Genomic DNA, 21,896 nt, shown 5'->3' on the forward strand with positions numbered 1-21,896 from the left:
GATATGTGCTGTTCACAATTTATTGGTTGCAATTCTGATCCTTCATTAGCATATTGGCTCGTCGTGGCGCATGTGTGGCACATAGCCTGGCACATAGCCTTGCACATAGCCTTGGGGCTACTCCCTGATAAGTGTTATCTGCGACATGGCAGAACAACGGCTTCCACGTTATCTGCGGCATGGCAGAACAACGGCTTCCCACATCTCCCCCTTTTTGTTTTCTTAGACCCAGGAGCTGAACTCGAACAATGCCCGCACAAACGCTCACCCCATGGGATGCTCGCTGAGCAAGAGCTGGTTCGAGAAGCTGGCTCATCACCCTCCCCGTCGTGTAATGTCCATACAGACCGCGGAGTGCAGGGGCTGATGTTGCCTCGTGATTCCCATCAAAAGTGCAATGGTCATAAACCTTTTTGTGCAAGGGCAATCACTACGGGTCATTCAAGATGGAGATCCAGGCGCCAGGGGAGTCGCCTTTACTAATGGCCACCAATGCCTGCGTGAACAACATCTTATCTCGTTTTGTCCGAGTTCGCAAACGACATATCAACCACAGGCACACCACAAGTCCCGCCATGCAACACACTGCAAACATCCCTACACCGACCCACTCCTTAAAGAAAGTAAAGGCAGAAGACAGCCAGGTAGTAAAGTCCCCAAGCGTAACGGGGTATAGCCTAGTAGCATTTAAAGTCTTAATCTGTATCTTCTGGTTTAACAGCATCAATTCAGCCTCTCGGGACCAATTTCCTCCCAGGAAAGTGCCAATCTCCCTGCTCCGGTTCAGGGCATCTTGTCCTCCGCCTTGAGTAGGGAAAGGCTCATCAACACCATCCAGCTCAGCATCATCCCTTGAGCGCCCTGCATCGCCCTTGGGATCCTCTTCTACGACTCTTGTTAATCTTGTTGGGAACCAAATTGGATCTTGATCCTGCGGAAAAACACAAAGAGATCCCCTGGATCGCGTGACAACGCGATCCGGGCCCTTCCATTGATTAGACAACACATCTTTCCACATCATTCTGCCGTAATCCTGTTGTTCACGTATCATATGGCGTTCAGCAGAAGTTTCTTTCTCATTATGTAAATTCAAAAAATTAAGAGTAAATAAGGCAAGCGACAATTTCTGCTTCAGGGTGCAATTCTCCGCTATTCCCCCTTTTTGTTTTAAAAGCAATTCTTTAAGTGTGCGATGAGTTCGCTCTATTATACTTTGGCCTTGTGGATTGTAAGGCAGGCCCGTAACATGTGCTATTTGCATTTTTTGACAAAAGAGAGCAAAGCTCTTGGAACTATAAGCTGGGCCGTTATCTGTCTTTAGTTTAGCAGGCTTGCCCCAGGCTGCCCAGGCTTCAAGGCAATGAGTAATAACATGTTGAACCCGTTCTCCAGAGAAAGGGGTAGCATGTACCACCCCGGAATAGGTATCCACAGACACATGAACATACTGGAGTTTCCCAAAGGAGGGAACATGAGTGACATCCATTTGCCACAGCTCGTTTGGGGACAAACCTCTGGGATTTACACCAGTCTTTTGGGCTGGCAAAAATTGGGCACAAGTGGAACAAGACTTAACAATATGTTTGGCCTCGGCTCTAGTAAGGAAGAACTTCTTTCTCAACACTGCAGATGATACATGATATAGCTCATGAAATTCTTGTGCTTGCTGCTTTTGATCCAAGGACAAGAAAACACGCGTTGCCATATCAACTTGTTCATTGGCTTTTGCCATTGGACCAGGCAACAGGGAATGAGCCCGTATATGGGTAACATAAAAGGGGTGTTGGCGGCGCAATATCTGAAACCTTATCCCGGCCAACAAGGATGCCATTGTGCTGGATGATCGAATATGGGGGGTCACTTCGAGATGTTTCACTGCATTAACCACGTACAATGAATCAGAGATCAAATTAAAAGGTTCTTGAAACCGTTGAAAAACTTCCAAAACCACATGACATTCCACCACTTGAGGAGCATCAGGTCGATAGTCTATAACGACAGGATGCTGACCCTGAACCATATAAGCTCCTTTTCCGGATTTTGATCCGTCCGTATAAATGGTCAGGGCATCATTTAGTGGTCGCTCTACAGTGACCCTTGGAAAAATGACAGGTTGCTGGATAATGAATTTCAAAATTTCACTCTTGGGCAAATGGTTATCAATAATTCCAGAAAAGGTATACATAAGTATAGACCACTCAGAGGTAGTGGCAGTTAATATTTTTATTTGATCTTTAGTATGGGGAACTACAAGTTTTTCCGGCAACATTGCAAAGGCGGAAACACATTGTTTAATACCCAAAAAGGCAACCTCAGCAACCATAGATGGATAGTGAGACAGCGTCTTCATCCCCAGAGACTTGGTATGAATCCAAAGCAAAGGCCCATCTTGCCAAAGAACACCTGTTGGAAATCCTAAGGTTGGAAGAACACACATCCAAATAGGCAAGGCATTGTTATAACGCTGTAATTGTGCTTTCATAAGAGCCTGTTCCACCTTCTGAAGAGTTGTTTGGGCCTCGGGGGTCATCTGACGCGGGGAATTAAGATCAGGATTACCTTCCAATACAGCAAACAAAGGCTGTAGTTCAAAGCGAGTCAGACTCAAATACGGTCGAAGCCAATTAATATCCCCAAGCAATTTCTGAAAATCATTCAAAGTTGTTAAATGATTAGTTCTAATTTCAATTTTCTGAGGTATTATTGTAGTCTTATTTATAACGGCTCCCAAAAAACTAATAGAATCTCCCTTTTGAATTTTTTCAGGGGCCAAATATAAACCTCTAGTCTCCAAATTTATTGATAAATCTCCGAAAACCTGCTCAAGCAGTGTCATGCTAGGGGCTGACAGCAAAACATCATCCATGTAATGAATGATTTTAACACCCGGGAACTTTTCCCGTACTGGCTGTAAGGCAGTGTCAACATAAAGCTGGCACATGGTGGGGCTATTGGCCATACCCTGAGGAAGCACGACCCATTGATACCTTTTATCAGGTCTTTCATGATTAATTGAGGGTAATGTAAAGGCAAACTTCTTCTTGTCTTTCTTATTCAATGGGATAGAGAAAAAACAATCTTTTATATCAACAGCTATAACAGGTCACCCTTGCGGGATGGCTGTCAAGGCCGGTAGACCGCGCTGTATGGGTCCCATAATTTGCATTTGTTGATTTATTGCTCTTAAATCATGGAGCAAGCGCCATTTCCCCGACTTCTTTTTAATAACAAAAATAGGAGTATTCCAGGGTGATTGAGAGGGTTCCAAGTGTCCCAATTGTAATTGTTTCTCCATAAGCTGTGACGTTGCTTCCAATTTCTCCTTAGACAACGGCCATTGAGGAATCCACACGGGCATCGTGGTCTTCCATGTAATAGGAATCATTAACTCAGTGACCCCTGAGAAAAACCCAACCCCCTGCGATTGGGGTTTCCCTGAGCTTCTATAGGAGCAGCAGTACCTTGTAAATTTTTCTTTATCCCTCTGCTTGGTATAAAACCAGACCTGAGCATCATTTGCTGTGCAGTCTCGGAATAATCATTAGTAAGTTTTAATTTCATCTGGCTTTGTACATCCCTTCCCCACAGATTAAGTGGCAATCCTTCAACCACAAAGGGTTGAAATTTCCCCCTCTGATTTTCAAAATGCCAAGTCAGTGTTTTTGAGCTAATTTGGGGTGCTTTGGCATATCTTAAACCCTGTAAGGTCTGAGAGGAGGTCTGTAAAGGCCAGGATTTTGGCCAGTAGGTGGCAGTAATAATACTGCGATCAGCCCCGGTATCAACCAGACCGGAAAATACCTTTCCTTCTATAATTAAATCCAGCATAGCTTCCAGATCCGCCTCCTCCTTGGGATTCAACTCATCCTGAGACAAATAAAGCGCTTTAAATTCATCTAAAAGTGGATACAATCCTGGCGTTGCATCCGATTTTTCTATTTGTTTTTCTCTTGGATCCGATTTTTCTGTTTGTTTTTCTCTCCTTTTCCTAGGAGTCTTAGGCCTATCTACTGTAGTCCCTATATTTTCACTTTTCTAAACAAACAACTTACTAAAGTGAAAAAAACATACCTGGACTACTCACCGACGGTCCACTCCGTGTGTCGAGTTCTGAATCGGTCTCCCATGCGGGGTGCGAAGTTCCCGGGTTTCGGCACCACTTGTGGCGAGCCGCTTCTGACCAGCAGAAAGACGAGTCACCACACGCTAGATTCTTCTCGTATCACACTTTATTGGAGTGCAGCTTGGTTATAGACAGATGGAAGGAAGACCCCGAGCTTTGTTCCCACTGGCTTTTTATAATGCACTATAACCTGTGGCAACCTGTGGTTGGCTGTTTAACTCAACCTGTGGTTGGCTGGTTAACTCAACCTGTGGTTGGCTGGTTAACTCAACAAGATATGTGCTGTTCACAATTTATTGGTTGCAATTCTGATCCTTCATTAGCATATTGGCTCGTCGTGGCGCATGTGTGGCACATAGCCTGGCACATAGCCTTGCACATAGCCTTGGGGCTACTCCCTGATAAGTGTTATCTGCGACATGGCAGAACAACGGCTTCCACGTTATCTGCGGCATGGCAGAACAACGGCTTCCCACAGTAGGTGATCTTTGATATGTTCCAAAGAATGTGACTGCTGTTGACATGATTAAGTCTAACAGATTTGAACCAAGTTCAGAAGTGGTTTCATGAATGTTTCCAGATTGGGGCTAAATTATGGCATGTACACTTTAGTTTTACAGGACCTTTATCACAGGCTTTATCATGCATGGAGGGGATCATAGTCATAGACTTACACCACTAGTGCCACATGGTACATCTATTAACACAGGATTTACTGGTAGAGCATACACAGTCCCCTGAACTCTCACTACCCCACAGCACAGGCCTGGCATAGGTGTTCTCAATGCACCTTGGTCAAAGTCCCTGGCACCTGTCTGAGGAAAGGGGTTAGTCAGCACAAACGCCACAAACAGAACTCAAGGAGAAAGGACTCTGTCCCCTCTCTGCGTTACATATTTATCAAGTGGACTAAGAGAGTGTAGGGAATATCTAGTTTCTCCAAGAAACAAGAATATAACAAGGGATTTGGAGCCCAGGAAGAGTGACAAGGAGTGTGTAAACCTAAGGCTGAGGTGTTATACTGACGGCCTTGAGAAGAGCCTTGAAGCTCTACCTGTAGGAACACTGGCACCAGCGGCAGCCTAACCGTCCCTCTGCAAACAGGCTCAGTGCCTCTGAGCGAGCCCTCTGCTAAACTACCAAATAAGGGAAAGAAACATGCCTCCAGGACCACCCAGATTTGTTTCTTTTTTTTTTTTAACTTGCTCTTTTTTTTTTAACATCTTTATTGTAGTATAATTGCTTTACATTGTTGTGTTAGTTTCTGCCAGATTTGTTTTTTAGAAGACTTGCCTTCAGCAATCTTTTCAATCAGTGCTAAAAATTATAAAACCTTTTTTTAGTTCTTTACTTAAGCCAAAAGCCTATACTTTTTTATATTGGGGTAATATTAATGGAACATTCCTTAATTTTCCACTTTTTTTTTTTGGCAGTTCAAATGTGCGTGCATATAAAATTATTCAACATGACTTTGTACAACCTAGTTGAAGTTGATAATACAAAGATTCGGAGTTTTTTTTTTTTTTTTGGCAGTACGTGGGCCTCTCACTGTTGTGGCCTCTCCCCTTGCGGAGCACAGGCTCTGGACGCGCAGGCTCAGCAGCCATGGCTCACGGGCCCAGCCGCTCTGCGGCATGTGGGATCTTCCCGGACCAGGGCACGAACCCATGTCCCCTGCATCGGCAGGCGGACTCTCAACCACTACGCCACCAGGGAAGCCCAGATTCGGAGTTTTTTACACATTTTTTCTTCTCTCGCTTTGCTAACCACCATATTAATAATCTTATATTTAATTTTCCACCCTAGATAGTGATCATTATCTGTCTTAAATGTTGAGCCATTCTAGCTTCAACTTTCAAAATCATTTATTCTAAATCTATAAATGTTCCACTATTCTCTGATATGTTATGCTGTTAAAATAATGTTACTTTAAGAGTATTATAATAACGTCCTACATCAGTATTTACTTCTGCTGGTTAAGCTATCATCATTTGCTGTTTTATTCAGCCTTTTTTTTTCCAGTTCCAGTAATAGCATGTGTGTTTTTGTATGTGCCAGTGACATTTCTGTTCTTTTATTCAGGAACCTAAATATTTCCAGTCACAAATACCTTCATTAGTCAAAGCTGACCTTGAAAATTGGTTATGAGATGCCTTACAGTATAAAAACACACATAGCCTTTAAACTTAAAATACAGGGACTTCCCTGGTGGTCCAGTGGGTAAGACTCCGTGCTCCTAATGCAGGCAGCCCAGGTTCGATCCCTGGTCAGGGAACTACGTCTCGCATACATGCCGTAAGCCGCAATGAAGATCCTGCTTCCAACAACTAAGACCCGGTGCAGCCTAAATAAATTTTTAAAAAAGCTTAACTCTTTAAACTTAAAATATAATATACTATTTCTAGAGTTTCTAAATTTCAATTGAAAGCATTTTGGTATAAAATGAATTACTAAATTTTCTGCTAAGTGAAAATAGAAATGAAAAATTATAACCATTCATTTCAAACAGAAGAGTGTGATTATCTAGGATCATTTTTCATTATCATTGCTCAAGAAACACTGAAAAGCCTCAGGTTTTTTCTTCATCATTCAACCTGTTGATTTTTCTCTATTCGTTTGAATTGCTTTAGCTAGTCATTAAATCTTCATTAATAAAGAATGTGAAATTTCAGAGATTCATTTGGCCTGTTTAAGCTGTGAATCTGAAGAGAATAATTTTCTTCCTAGGTTCACTGCATGGATCAGTTATCAAATCTCCATTAAATAAAAAATTGTAATCTCCTATTCAAGAATCTCATGGGGGTCATTCTCAATAGAAGTCTTCCTGCTTTCATTGTTTCCAATTTTAAAAAATGTAAGAAGACTCCCTCTTTCAAAGACTTTCTTTTCTTTTCAACTCTTTTTTTTGTTTTCGAACTCCACTTTTATATTTTCTGTATTTATAATGACCTTGACTTATATTCATTCTCAATGATCCAGATTTTAAAATAATCTGTAATATATTGACTTTACACAACTTAAATGTATTTTCTTTTTAAAAGTAAACTAAAGTACATGTAAAAGTAAAAATTGAAATGAAATTTCATGTATGTTTTTCAAAAAAGTATTTTTCTACTAAAATATTCAGAAGTATTTAGTACATTAAAAGGCAATATATAAATTACAATTAATGGATATCAGAGTATTCAGTCAAAAAATGTTTAAATAGGGCTTCCCTGGTGGCGCAGTGGTTGAGAGTCCGCCTGCTGATGCAGGGGACACGGATTCGTGCCCCGGTCTGGGAAGATCCCACATGCCGCGGAGCGGCTGGGCCCGTGAGCCATGGCCGCTGAGCCTGCGCATCCGGAGCCTGTGCTCCGCAACGGGAGAGGCCACAACAGTGACAGGCTTGCGTACCACAAAAAAAAAAAAAAAGTTTAAATAAAGCTGAATTTTAAATTCAGTTTTCTAAAACTTTAACTAAATCTTTTAACATATTTTTATAAAAATAAAACTATTCATAATTCTAATATTCGGTGTCCATTTAGTTGCCAATGTAAAGAATCAGTTTTCTATTTTACACATGTTATGTCTAAACCACAAATTTAGTAATATGAATTGTTCATTATTACAAATGTTCCTCAGCTGCTATATTTATCTGCTGCAAACACAGTGCTAATGTATGAGGAACTACAAGTTGGAATACCAAGAGAGAAGCAAAGGAAGGGATGCTCAGCGCTACTGGGAAAGGACACTGCATTATGCAAGAATCTATTGCATTGTAGCATCTGAGAGTAAGGATTTGTTAAGTAATTAATTTGTCTTCTCCCTTTTACCTAAGCACTTTTTTTTGCCACTCAGGTGCTCCAAGTCCTCCATGTCCATCTCCAAAGTTGGCCCAGTACACCCTACAGATCTTCACAATAGTCTAAATCAGGGCCACCTTTTTTTTTTTTTTTTTTTTTTTTTTTTTTTTTTTTTTTTTTTGCGGTACACGGGCCTCTCACTGTTGTGGACTCTCCCACTGCGGAGCACAGGCTCCGGACGCGCAGGCTCAGCGGCCATGGCTCACGGGCCCAGCCGCTCCGCGGCATGTGGGATCCTCCCGGACCGGGGCACGAACCCGTGTCCCCTGCATCGGCAGGTGGACTCTCAACCACTGCGCCACCAGGGAAGCCCAGTGCCACCTTTTAATCTTATTTTATTTATTTATTTTTTTGGCCATACCACGCTTAGTTCCCCAACCAGGAATTGAACCTGGGCCCTCGGCAGTGAAAGCACCAAGTCCTAACCACCGGACCGCCAGGGAATTCCCTCAGTGCCACCTTTTTAAAGGACATAAGACAAGATATGTGGGTGCATTTCCCTGGAGCCTGAATATCATTAGTCACAAATGACAGTATGTAGGTTACAGGTCAGGCCCTGCCGCCCTAAGCACCAAGTCAGAGACCAAGGTGCCCATATGTACTTTAAGAAATGTACTTCTTGTATCTATGTGATATTTGAAAACTTATAATAAAGTGCAGGGTCCAGAGCACAGGCCCCTCTTGCTCACATCTAAGGTCTTGGCCCTACGTTGTGTCGTATTCTTTGCTACAAAAAAAACCATGATAAACTTTCTCATTTCCATCTCCTTGAGGATCTGTGAAGAGTTTCTCTGGAATACAAACTCAGGAGTCAAATTGTTGGGTTATAAAGTATACCACATTTTTGGGCTTCCCTGGTGGCACAGTGGTTAAGAATCCACCTGCCAAGGCACGGGACATGGGTTCGAGCCCTGGTTAGGGAAGATCCCACGTGCCACAGAGCAACTAAGTCCATGCGCCACAACTACTGAGCCTGCGCTCTAGAGCCCATGCACCGCAACTACTGAAGCCTGCGCACCTAGAATCTGTGCTCTGCAACAAGAGAAGCCACCGCAATAAGCCTGTGCACAGCAACAAAGAGTAGACCCCGCTCACCGCAACTAGAGAAAGCCCACGCGCAGCAATGAAGACCCAGCGCAGCCAAAAATAAAATAATTTTTTTAAAAAAATCAAAATAAATAAAGTATACCACATTTTTAATTTCACTAAGTACTGCTTTCTGGAACAGCTATACTAGTTTACACTCCTGCCTATAATATGTAAAGATTTTCCCTATTTTACTATGCAAATATATGATTTTTCAAAATTGAAATGGTATTGTCCTATACTTATTGCTTCACAATTTGAATTTTTCACTTGTATAGTTTGATATTGATTCACTGGTTGGATCCTTTAGGAAAGATTGTCTAGCCAGTAACCATTCAATTGTATTAGCATTAGAGTCATATTTACTGCTTCCTTTATTCAATTAATATATTTGTTTATCCAGAGCACAAACTTCAGCAAACCACTAAAACTGTTCTTGGGACTTCCCTAGTGGTGCAGTAGTTAAGAATCCACCTGCCAATGCAGGGGACATAGGTTCAAGCCCTGGTCCGGGAAGATCCCACATACCACAGAGCAACTAAGCCCATGTGCCACAACTACTGAGCCTGCATGCCACAACTATTGAGCCCATGTGCCTCAACTACTGAAGCCCACGTGCTTTCGGACCCGTGAGCCACAAGTACTGAGCCTGCTTGCTGCAACTACTGAAGCCTGCGTCCCTAGAGCTCATGCTCTGCAACACAACAAGAGAAGCCACTGCAATGAGAAGCCCGCGCACCGCAACAAAGAGTAGCCCCCGCTCCCCGCAACTAGAGAAAGCCCACGCGCAGCAACGAAGACCCAACACAGCCAAATAAATAAATAAATAAATTTTAAAAAAATAAAATAAAATAAATTAAAAAATAAAACTGTTCTAGGCATTGGAGAACCCAAAGACAAATGGGGCATAATCCCCTACACTCGAAGACCTTGGAGTCTGGAAGACGTAATGAGACACATATTCCAAAGCCTTGCAAAAGTCAAGATTACTCTCATTTTCATTTCTTCTTCTACAAATTCATTAATATTTTCAAAAGAAAAGAAGTTAATCTGAAAATACATGTCTCTAGCAAACTCTCACTTCTAATGATGTGCTTACTCTGTAAGAGCACATAAACAATACCTTAAATAATCCTTTCTTGAGTCTTGCCCAGGATAAAATTAGGTGTGGGTTCTCCACCTTCTCCTTTTGGAAAATTGCCTCTGTATTCACCAATATCCAATCCTGATTTCATTCCCCCTGATTTTCAAAATAACATTTGTTCAACCACTCATTCTGGGCTGTCTGAGTATGCTGGACATAATTCACGTAGTCCAGATGATTGAAGTTATTTAGATCTCTTCACAAGTTAGATACTCTCATTCTTCTAACCCACTTTGGTTTAACCATTTTCGGTATGAAGAGCATTCTCCTTGAAATAGAAGACAGACTCAGAGTTCTGCTCACTCTGTCACTTGTTCACATTACACAGTTGACCCCAAGCATCACCTACAAGCAATGATTTTTTTTCATGGGTAGCAGAGTAACAGCCAGTGACAACTGTTTTGAGGAAAGACCTGTGCCCTTTCCAAATGGAGGTGCTATTCCATATAAGAGAGAGAATTTGAAGCATCTTTAAATCCCCTGCTTACACATCCCCTTGGGTTGGAAATTCTAGTTGTTTTGTTCTTGATATAGTTGCCTGTAAAAAAAAACGCATTGAGAGGATCTATTTTCTGTGTATCTCAAACAAGATTAAGAAAGTTATTGTGATTGAAAGTTGCCATGAACTCACAATTTCTCCCCTTGGGAAAGTTGTAACAGGAGGACAAATCCTTCTCCCTGCTCCCTTCAACCTTTGCTGATAATAGCTCAGCTGTCCCCATGGGTGTCCATGATGTGGGATGTGGGATGTGGGCAAAACCCACTTGCAGCCAGTTCCAGGCCCACAGCCATGAAGACTATGAAAGAATCTGGACTTCAGCAGGAATCTGAGTACTTGATGGGTGATGTCTAGATATCGCTTTGCTTTTTATTTGCTAAGGAATTAAGGGGACGTGAACCCTGCTAATTAGTCTTTGTTGTTTCTATCCTTTAGTCTCTGTCTCACAGCAATCAAGGGAACTGAGATGTGTTCCTGCCCAAGAGGGCAGGCAAACCCAATTTGGGTAGTTCTTAAAACTCTGGTAGGAAATATTAAAGCAACTAATTGTTCCAAAACCATATGTTTTTTCCATCCTGTATATAACTTTGATATTTTAGATGAAACATAGCCTTATCTTGACACCATAGATAAATCTTGCCATTAAAAATTTGCGCTACACATGCCGCGGAGCGGCTGGGCCCATGAGCCATGGCCGCTGAGCCTGCGCGTCCGGAGCCTGTGCTCCGCAACGGGAGAGGCCACAGCAGTGAGAGGCCCGCGTACCGCAAAAAAACAAAAACAAGCAAAAAAAAAAAAAAAAAATTTGTGCTACAGGACTTCCCTGGCAGTCCAGTGGTTAAGACTCCACGCTTCCACTGCAGGGGGTGTGAGTTCAATCCCAGGTCAGGGAAGTTCCGCATGCCGTGCCGTGCAGCCAAAAGAAAAAAAAAGGAAAGGAAAAAAAAAATCTGTGCTGTATATTGTATGATTCGATTTATATGAAATGCCCAGGATAGGCAAATCCATAGAGACAGAAAGTAGATTAATGGTTGTTAGAGAATGAAGGGAAGGGAAAATGGGACATGACTTCTAAATGGGTATGGGGTGGCTTCTTTTTGGGGTGATACAAATATTCTGGAATTAGATAGTAATGATGGTTGCATAACTTTGTAAATATACTAAAACCCACTGAATTGTGCACATTAAAATAGTTTAAATGCTGATTTTTATGTTATGTGAATTTTATCTCAATGAAAAAAAATTTTTAATCTGCTTTGTTCTGCTCCAATAAATCAGTATTGTCGAATGTAAGGGAAAATATAAAGCAACAACTTATATAAAGCTGCAGAAGACTAATGTTAATAAAGGATGAGTTGACCAAAAGAAAAAAATAGGGAAATGTGTGTGTTTGGGGCACCCACCTGCACGCAGAGACTCCAGTATCCCGGATCCCTGACCTTGGTTTTCCAACACGCTCATACTGCCACCTGTTGGCTTTGAGTCTCCAGATCAGGTAGGGTCCAACATTTATGACTGACGGCCATCTCTTACCTATTCTTCTCTCCAAGCTTGCCCTCTTCTGGTGGTAAAGGGTATGCAAAATGAATTCCTTAAAAAGATTTGAAAATCCAAGTGGGTCAGTATATTAAGATCTACTAAGTTCCCAAATAGCTGAGCAACATGTTAACTCAGAGAACAGCAGAGGTAGAACTTCAGGCACACGTCATTCATTCCATCAAATAAATATGTACTGAGCCTACTTTGTACCAGGCACTGTTCGAAGCTCTAGGAATATAGCAGAGAATAAAACCAACGAAAATCTGTGCCTTTGTGGAGTTTATCTTCTTGTGGAATGGGGCAGGACAATAAAAATTAATGAACTAGAGTTACACATATCAACCTGAATACGTCTCAAAAACGTAATGTTGTAGGGGAAACATTTTATCAGAAAACATACTATATTAAACCAGTTTTATAAAACTTTTTTTTACAAATTTTAAATTTTTTATTTATTTATTTGTTTATATTTTGGCTGCGTTGGGTCTTCGTTGCTGCACGCGGGCTTTCTCTAGTTGCGGCGAGAGAGGCTACTCTTTGTTGTGGTGCGCGGGCTTCTCATTGCGGTGGCTTCTCTTGTTGCGGAGCCCAGGCTCTAGATGCACGGGCTTCAGTAGTTGTAGCACGCGGGCTCAGTAGTTTTGGCGCACGAGCTTAGCTGCTCCGTGGCATGTGGGATCTTCCCAGACCAGGGCTCGAACCCGTGTCCCTAGCATTAGCAGGCGGATTCCTAACCACTGCGCCACCAGGGAAGCCTGGTCACATTGTATTCATGGCAACTCCTGCCCAAGTGTGAGCTCCTCAAGGTGCGGAGCAGTGGCTTTAGAAGGAGGAGAAGGAGACTCCCCTTCCCTGATGCCCCATGTTTGTGGACGGCCCCAGGACTCTGAGTTTTAACCAGTACAGTAGAGACACCTTTGCCGGACAAGTCAGGGCTCCTTGAGAACGCAAGTGAGGCTGGGGCCAAGGTCCCTCTGACGCTGCATACCTTGCTGCTGTCACACTTCATCCTCTGACCCTATGGGATGTCATGGGGTCACTTCTGGTGCATGGTAGCACAAGATCTAATGGTCTGCTACCAACATTCCCGGCTCTAATAGGCAGAGGAGTCTAAATCACGGTAACTCCAGGTAACCCTTCTAAATTTCCCAAGCAAACTTCATACAGCCTACAAGGCATAGCAGGTAAAACTATAAAGAGTACAAATTAAGCTACATGTGTCTATTGGCACCATATTTCTCAAACAGTTAGTGGTGGTTGCCCCAATGACTCTCTCTGTTCCTAGTATAGGTATGGATGCCCTCACTCAGGGACACACCTGGTGGATTAAACCCAAATTGCTGGCCTTTCTCTTGGGAGCTACCAAATGGGGACCTGTCCACCTGCCTCCTCCAGTGAAAACAGTAAATACACTCCAATATTGGCTGAAGCAAGGTACAGAGGGCCTTTGGCTCATCACTAGAGATATGCTTGACCCCAGGGTCATTAGGCCCACCATCTCACCCTTTGATAAACAGCCATATCTGGCCAGTGTTAAAACTGGCCACCAAGGAAAGGAGATTAACAATTGACTATCGAAACTCAGATGCACGGATTCCCACCACTAAGGCTCTCATTGCCAATATTACAGAGATGATGTATAACAGCCAAAGGGCTCAGGGCCCCTAGTTTGCTGTCCTAGATTTAGCCAACATGCTTTTACCTGGTCCCACAACCTAAATTTGTTTTCAATTTCAGGGCACCCGGTAGACCTTTACGCAGCTGCCCGTGGATTATCTGTCTGAATAGCTCCTCCATCGCACATAACCTATGCAGACAAGATCTACATTCACTCAAACCAAACCACTGCTGCCTGACGTCCGATAGATGACATTCTACTGTAGGGGCCCTCTGAGGATGCAGTCTCAGAAGACTTATACCTAGTAACACAACATTTACAGCAGAGAGGACGGGCCATTACCCCACGTAAAATCCAAGGACTGACCACTTCTGTCAAGTTTCCTCATGATCAAGCCTCCCACTACCTACGGCAGGCACAGCACATATGGGTTCTCTTCCCCTTTGGGAGACAACACATTCCACACTTATCCCTTCTACTCAGGCCTGTTTATGCTGTTTCATGCAAATCGGCTTTTTTCTATTGGGGAGAACCTCAACAAACTGCGTTATGGCTGGTGCAGCAAGGCACACCTCAGCCGCTGCCCTCAGTCCCTCCAGGCTCAGACTGCCGAGTCGAACCACTGTCGATGCCTCATTACGCCTCACAGAGTGTCTGGACTAAGGACAGCTCTACCTAGCTGTCCGTGGGGTTCAGGACCAGACGTCTGCCCCAAACAGCAGCTGGTTACATAACACTCAAGCCCCAAACTGTGGAAGCCTACTGGGTTCTTTTAGAGACAGAGGCGTTAATAGGCTCACAGCTTTACATACAAGTCCCCACGCTGCCTTGGGTTGGGGATTCAACATAAAAGAAGCTCATCATGGCCACTGAAGCCTCACTGTTAAAATGGAAACGGTACCTTCGGGAAAGAGTGAAACCTGATATAAAGGGCATTTCCAAATTACAGGAGGGTGTGGCTTCCCCCATGCTCGGCCCCTTGCCCACTCACTGAGGGGCAGCTAGTGGCACCCTCACTGCCGGTCTAACATTTTGGGGAGTCCCTCGGGATGGAACTATCTGACATGGAAAGGAAGTGGGTGATCTTCACCGATGGCAGCACCACCAATGTACACAATTTAGTCTGATACAAGGTCACAGCGTATCATCCTGCTAGCGGCATCTCAGTAGTCCAGAAGGGTTCTCATGGCTCAGCCTGACTGACGGAGTTGGTGACAGTGTACCTGACTCTCCAATAGGCCATGAAAATGAGACTCCCAAGGGCACACACTTTTAACTGACCCTGGGTAGTATCCAATAGGCTCACTGTCTGGTCTGGACAATGGCAAAGGGATAATTTCATGATTCAGGGAAAGCCTATATAGGAGCCTCCACTCAGAAAGAGATAACCATGCTGAATATGGTCACTCATGTCTCTGCCCACACAAGCCAGCAAACACCAAAAGCAAATTATAATAACGTTGCCAACTCCTTTTCCAAAGTACACACCTGTTCCAAGGCCCCCAGTGAGCCACCTCCCAAAATACCAGACATAGCCCCGGACACAACTATTCCTCCAGAGATGTCATACCCACTGGCAGAGGGAGCCCATATTCCATCAGGCCATAAGGGGAATGACAGCACTCACTAATGGGCATATACAGTTGACCCTTGAACAATGTAGGGAGTTGGGGCGCTGACCCTCACAAAGTCAAAAATCCGCCGATGACTTTACAGTCAGCCCTCCGCATCCGTGGATTCAGACAACTGTGGACGGCGTAGTACTGCACTGACTGAAAAAAATCCATGCCTAAGTAGAGCCACACCGTTCAAACACGTATTGTTCATCATCCCCCTTACCCCCAACTCTAGCTGAAGTGGTGGTTAATAATTGCCTCCTTTGCTCCCGGTCAAAACGCTGAAAGGCTCTCACGTGGGGCTATGAACCGCTAGGTAACAGACGCTTCTCACAAAGGCAGATTGATTTTATCACGCTGCTGCTGCCCTCTGCTGAAATCATAAGCACAGGACCATCATCAACCACACCTTCGTGGGACTCCTGCTGGCGGCTTCCTATCACGTAATCTTAATCAGGTATCTGCTCGTCCCCTTTGGCCCACCAGACATCATAAATTCAGATCAAGGTACCCGTTTCACCTCCCAAGCTGTCCAGCCCTGGGCTCTAGAACACGAAACCTTGGGGGATCTCCACTTGCTTACCGGTCCCAAGAGGCTACACTTACTGAGCACATGACCTACTCAAAGACATGCTCCTCGAGCTTTTTAACAATAAGTGGTCCCCCAATTGGCCAGAAATTGTACCTCAGCTCTAATACCACTTTATTCCTAGCCCCCAGGTCTCCAATCCCCTGAACATCAACTACCAGTCTTCTCGAAAGACTCCCCTGCTAGTACTCACAGGGAACCCCCTCTCCTTTGACCTCAGAGAGGATGTAGTTCACATGCATTCACCAGATGAATGCTTCCCTTACCATTTTTTTTTCCCGTTACCATTTTAATGCTTCGATCCTCTCACCATCTTTCACATGCTGGTGACCCAACTGAGGGCAAATTGTGCAATATGACCCAAGAGGACAAACCCCCTACCCAACTGCCTGGAGAGCATGATTATACAGATTTTACTGGCTGAGATAATGGTCCAGTACCAACCGGGAAGCTGAGGCCATAGGCTTTGCCTCATTATCTGGGTTATAAAGGCTGATTAATTAAACCAAATTCACCAAAAATTTTGCAGAAGGTTGAAATGATAGCTCCAGGACCCACTAGCAGAACTGTGTGGACCTCAGAGAGAGGAAAAGAGGGCCTCCACCTAGTGGATACCAGTCACTTTTGGAAATGAAATCCAAGCAGAAACACTGGCATCTACTGCGCTCTCAGGACATTCAGGACAGGTCCCTACCCCACCTTAAAGGAAGAGGTAAACAACTCTTGTTCCAAAGCAAGTACATTCAGCCTTTGGTTAGTATCCAGAATGCTGACCGGAAGGAGGCCCTGCAAGCTAGTCAAATGCAAATACTCTCCTTTGTTGTGGCTATTACTCTTATTGCCTACAGCCTGGGTAATAGGTTGCTAGTAGTCCCCTCGGTCCTAACTCTGTCTTGGGAGATGTGCAGAAGCCAAATCAGCCAGGTGCACAGCTGCATCCCAGGATAGCTGAGCACCAGATGCTGGCAGGCCCTGTTAAAAGGGCTACAGTGAGTGAGCCTCCAGGTGTTGATTCTGACCCAGAGGTCACCTTCCTCTACATTCAATGGTACCAACAGAAGCAATGCTTCAATGAGTCACTCCCTCATTATACCATGCTGAAAATTATATCCCAGGCAGAATGGCTCTCCCAATGTAGCCGAATCAAACTCATTGGGCTGGCAGATTTGTACCCTAATGAGCTTACTGTAGTTTAAATGGGGTGATTTCTGGATTGTAAAGCTGCTGTCCACAAAATGTCCCAACAGTTAGCCTATCTATGTGCCCAGACTATATATAAATTGTGGATGGAGTTCCCACAAAGCTCAGTCATGGAGATCACATGCTGCTTTGCAAGGTGCACCCCTGATGGAGATCTTTGTGATCCTCTCAACCAACAGTAGAGTCCATTCTTCCAGTTTCATCCTGAGGCAGGCCTCTAGCATATTTGCTCAGAATTTAACCCCAGCCAGCCATTCTTACCCTTCCTGGATCTCTACCTGGCAAGGCGATCCTTCCTTGAGCTGGCCTTCGCCAATCCCAAGCACACCAACCCCTCAGACAACGTGGCCCCAGTCCAAGAGCTCACCGTTGGAGATGACGGCATCTCAGACTGTGACTTCACAACCCAAGAGAAAGTCGAGGATGGCGATGTACTCCAACCCCGCTGGACACTGGGACTTTCCCCTCCCAGATCACCTCCACACCAGGAGGGAAATTACTATGGTGACTGTTAACTTCCAGGCTGAGTTGCAAAAATGTTTTCAGTTGATCGACCCTCAGGACCCCATAGAACACTATTTCTCTGAAATAGCTAATTGCTGGCCTCGTGAACCTTGCGTGTCCGTATCAGAATGCTTGCAAGACTGTAAGTCCCCCGGCAGCGCTAGACATCATTTCACCTTTGTGGTAAGCCAAACCAAGTATATTCCAAACCACACTAGCCACAATGAGGGACTTGGACACAACACCCCTAGTTTGACCTACTTAGATCCCACAGTTAGGGACCTCTTGCGGCTGTGTTCACTGCTCAGCGTACTAGATTACAGCTTTTGCTTTCCACACGATGCATCCATGACAGACCCAATTTCTCTTGTTATTCCCACCATGCCTACCAGTACCTCCTCCACACTGGAAAGTGCTACCTCCACTCCTGTCCACATATTATCCATAAGCTCCTCACCATGGCGTGCGACGGCACTGCCCCGCACCACAACCAAGTGGGCCAGGGCTGACAAGACTATATTCATACAAATCTCCAAGATAGCAGCCCAGGCCCTGCAAGTAAAATGAAGTTGGACGTGTCACCACACAGGGTCACACCTACAGCCCATTTAGAACTATCTATACTGCAGTTCTTCCTAGCGATCAGCCCTTGGGCTAATTCCCTTCAAAACACAGCAAACCTCATTTAGGCTAAACCAAACCTCTAATCTAGACCCCAAACAGGGTACCCTGTGGGTAAGCATCAAAATAATTAACCCTCCACGGCGATACTTTCTACCAACTCAACTAGAACGTAAAAGGCTGGACTTCACCCTGTGTACTCACTGCCCCTTAATGATAAATAACATCTCACTTAAGTTTTATTGTGGACCTAACTCAGGAGGCCAGTATCAAGTCCACTTGACTCTGCCCCATGGGCAAGCAATCTGCTGAGATGACCTTTATTACTGCAACACTGTCACTTTTGATATTCTAGCCACCTTTTAACCTCTTGGCGTTTCTCTGCTAGAGATGTGTCTGGCTCACATACCAAGAGAGCCATTCTTATCCCTATCCTGTTGGGACTGGGTATCACCAGACACAGGAACAGGTGCTTCTACCCTAGCCCAACAAGGTCAAATATTAAAAACCACCCAGCAATTACCAGCCACCCTAACCAACTACAGGCAGATACTACACCATACTCCGAGTCTGAGGCAGCAACAATATGACTCACAAGCACAAAAGATGATGCATAATTGACTGGTGTTAGATTTCCTCCTGGCAGAACAGGGTGCAGTCTGTTCTTCACAAGGCACCTCTTACTGCAGGTACATTAACAACTCAGGACAAGTACAGCCCGACCTCCACAAGCCATGTCAAGGTTTACAGATCATGCATCAAATAATTAAAATCTTTCAACAAATTCCCGCACTCCTCAAGGTCCCTGATTTGTACTCATGGCTCTCTCCAACCACCTTGGCACAATGGCTAAACTGGATTTCAAACAGTAGCAAGTCTATTCATCATAGCCTTCATCATTATTGCCCTAGTTAAATGTGCTTTTTGATGGCTTCTGAAAACAATCCCTATGTCCTTTAACATATCAGCTACACAGGGGATTGTATTCCTAATGTTGAGGCATCACAGGACGGATTGTTGAGAGTTTAGCTGCTATATGGTATTGCTGCCTTGGCATCCATTTTGTTTGGCCAAATGACCTGCAGGCGCTTTAAAATGACACAAGCCCCTCGTTCAGGTGCATGCCCTAGATAACAACCCATGGAGTATAAACAAAAGTTCCAGATATGACTCCTCCAACAGGCCTGTGATAAAGTTTCCCCTGAGTCCCAGGACCTTCTTCTACTTTAGATGAGGCCCCTGATAAAGTTTATCAAAATTCCACTCATTTTTGTTTTAATAGACCAATCCAGCCTTAACCCTCGAACCCCAAAGCACATCACCTTTGGACCCTAATAAAGGTATGTTCCCCAGGTCCTGTCATTCTCTCTGCCTGCACCCTGCCTTGATCTCCCCATATGGCCTTGTGAGGCGTCCTTTCTCGAGGACCCAAGAGTAATAAACTTCTCTGTTTCTTTTGTGGTCTTTTATTGAACTATATGTCACCCTGGGGCTCTACTTAACAAAAGTTGATTTAGCAAAATCATAACAAAGCTCCTGCACAGCAAAAGAAACCATCAACAGAAAGAAAAGGCACCTATGGAATGGGAAAAAATATTTGCAAACCATGTATCGGATAAGTGATTAATATCCACAATATACAAGGAATTCAGAAGAAAAAAACCCACAAATAACCCATTTTAAAAATGGGCAGGGTTCCCCTGGTGGCACAGTGGTTGAGAGTCCGCCTGCCAATGCAGGGGACACAGGTTTGTGCCCCGGTCCGGGAAGATCCCACATGCCGCGGAGCGGCTAGGCCCGTGAGCCATGGCCGCTGAGCCTGCGCATCCAGAGCCTGTGCGCCGCAACGGGAGAGGCCACAACAGTGAGAGGCCCGCGTACCGCAAAAATAAATAAAATAAAATAAAATAAAAATGGGCAAAGGAGGCTTCCCTGTTGGTGCAGTGGTTGAGAATCCGCCTGCCAATGCACGGGACACAGGTTCGAGCCCTGGTCCGGGAAGATCCCACATGCCGTGGAGCAACTAAGCCCGTGTGCCACAGCTACTGAGCCTGCACTCTAGAGCCCATGAGCCACAACTACTGAGCCCGCGTGCTGTAACTACTGAGTCCGCGTGTTGCAACTACTGAAGCCCGCGTGCCGAGAGCCCGTGCTCTGCAACAAGAGAAGTCACTGCAATGAGAAGCCTGCGCACCACAACGAAGAGTAGCCCCCGATCGCCACAACTAGAGAAAGCCCATGTGCAGCAACGAAGACCCAACACAGCCAAAAATAAAATAAAATAATAAATAAATTTATAAAGTAAATAAATAAAATGGGCAACAGGTACATGAAGAGATGCTCAATATTACTAATCATCAGGGAAATGCAAATCAAAACTGGAATGAGATGTCATCTCACAGGTGTAAGAATGGCTATTATCAAAAAGACAAGAGGGCTTCCCTGGTGGCGCAGTGGTTGAGTCCGCCTGTCAATGCAGGAGACACGAGTTCGACCCCTGGTCCGGAAGGATCCCACATGCCACGGAGCAGCTAAGCCCGTGCACCACAACTACTGAGCCTGTGCTCTAGAGCCCATGAGCCACAACTACTGAGCTCATGTGCCGCAACTGCTGAAGCCTGCGCACCTAGAGTCCGTGCTCCGCAACAGGAGAAGCCACTGCAGTGAGAAGCTCGCGCACTGCAGCAAGGAGTGGCCCCCCGCTTGCCACAACTAGAGAAAGCCCGCGCACAGCAACAAACACCCAACACAGCCAAAAATAAATAAATTAAAAAAAAAAAGACAAGAGATAAGTGTCGGCAAGGATGTGGAAAAAAGGAAACTTTATAAACTATTGGTGATGTAAACTGGTACAGCCACTATGGAAAACAGTATGGAGTTTCCTCAAAAAATTAAAAATAGAACTATCATACGATCTAGCAGTACCACTTCTGGGTATATATCCCATGTTCATTCCAGCATTAGTCACAATAGTCAAGGCATGAAAACAACCTAGGTATCCATTGACAGATGAGTGGATAAAGAAAATGTGATGTATATATACAATGGAATATTATTCAGCCACAAAAAGAAGGAAATATTGCAATTTGCAACAACATGGATGATCCTTGAGGTTATCATGCTATGTGAAATAAGCCAGACAGAGAAAGACAATACTGCACAGTATAACTTATATGTGGAATCGCAAAAAAAAAAAAAAAAAAAAAAAAAGAAGTCAAACTCATAGAAACAGAGAGTAGAATGGTGGTTGCCAGGGACTGGGAGGTGGGGAAATAGGGAGAGGCTGGTAAAAGGTACAGATTTTCAGTTATGAGATTAGTAAGATCGAATGCTGGGCTTCCCTGGTGGCACAGTGGTTGAGAATCTGCCTGCTAATGCACGGGACACGGGTTCGAGCCCTGGTCTGGGAGGATCCCACGTGCCGGGGAGCAACTAGCCCCGTGAGCCACAACTACGGAGCCTGCGCGTCTGGAGCCTGTGCTCCACAGCAAGAGAGTCCGCGATAGTGAGAG

At 44.5% G+C, this 21,896-nt stretch overlaps 1 non-coding gene across 1 annotated transcript; it reads left to right on the forward strand.

Moving 5' to 3' along the window:
- Nucleotides 1-6,325: 6,325 nt before the first annotated feature.
- Nucleotides 6,326-6,398, forward strand: TRNAR-CCU (transfer RNA arginine (anticodon CCU)). The gene has a single exon. It is a non-coding gene; the product is annotated as a tRNA-Arg (tRNA).
- The last annotated feature ends 15,498 nt before the right edge of the window (nucleotides 6,399-21,896 follow it).

This window comes from Phocoena phocoena, chromosome 9 (genome assembly GCF_963924675.1).
Source record: "Phocoena phocoena chromosome 9, mPhoPho1.1, whole genome shotgun sequence".
NCBI lineage: Eukaryota > Metazoa > Chordata > Mammalia > Artiodactyla > Phocoenidae > Phocoena > Phocoena phocoena.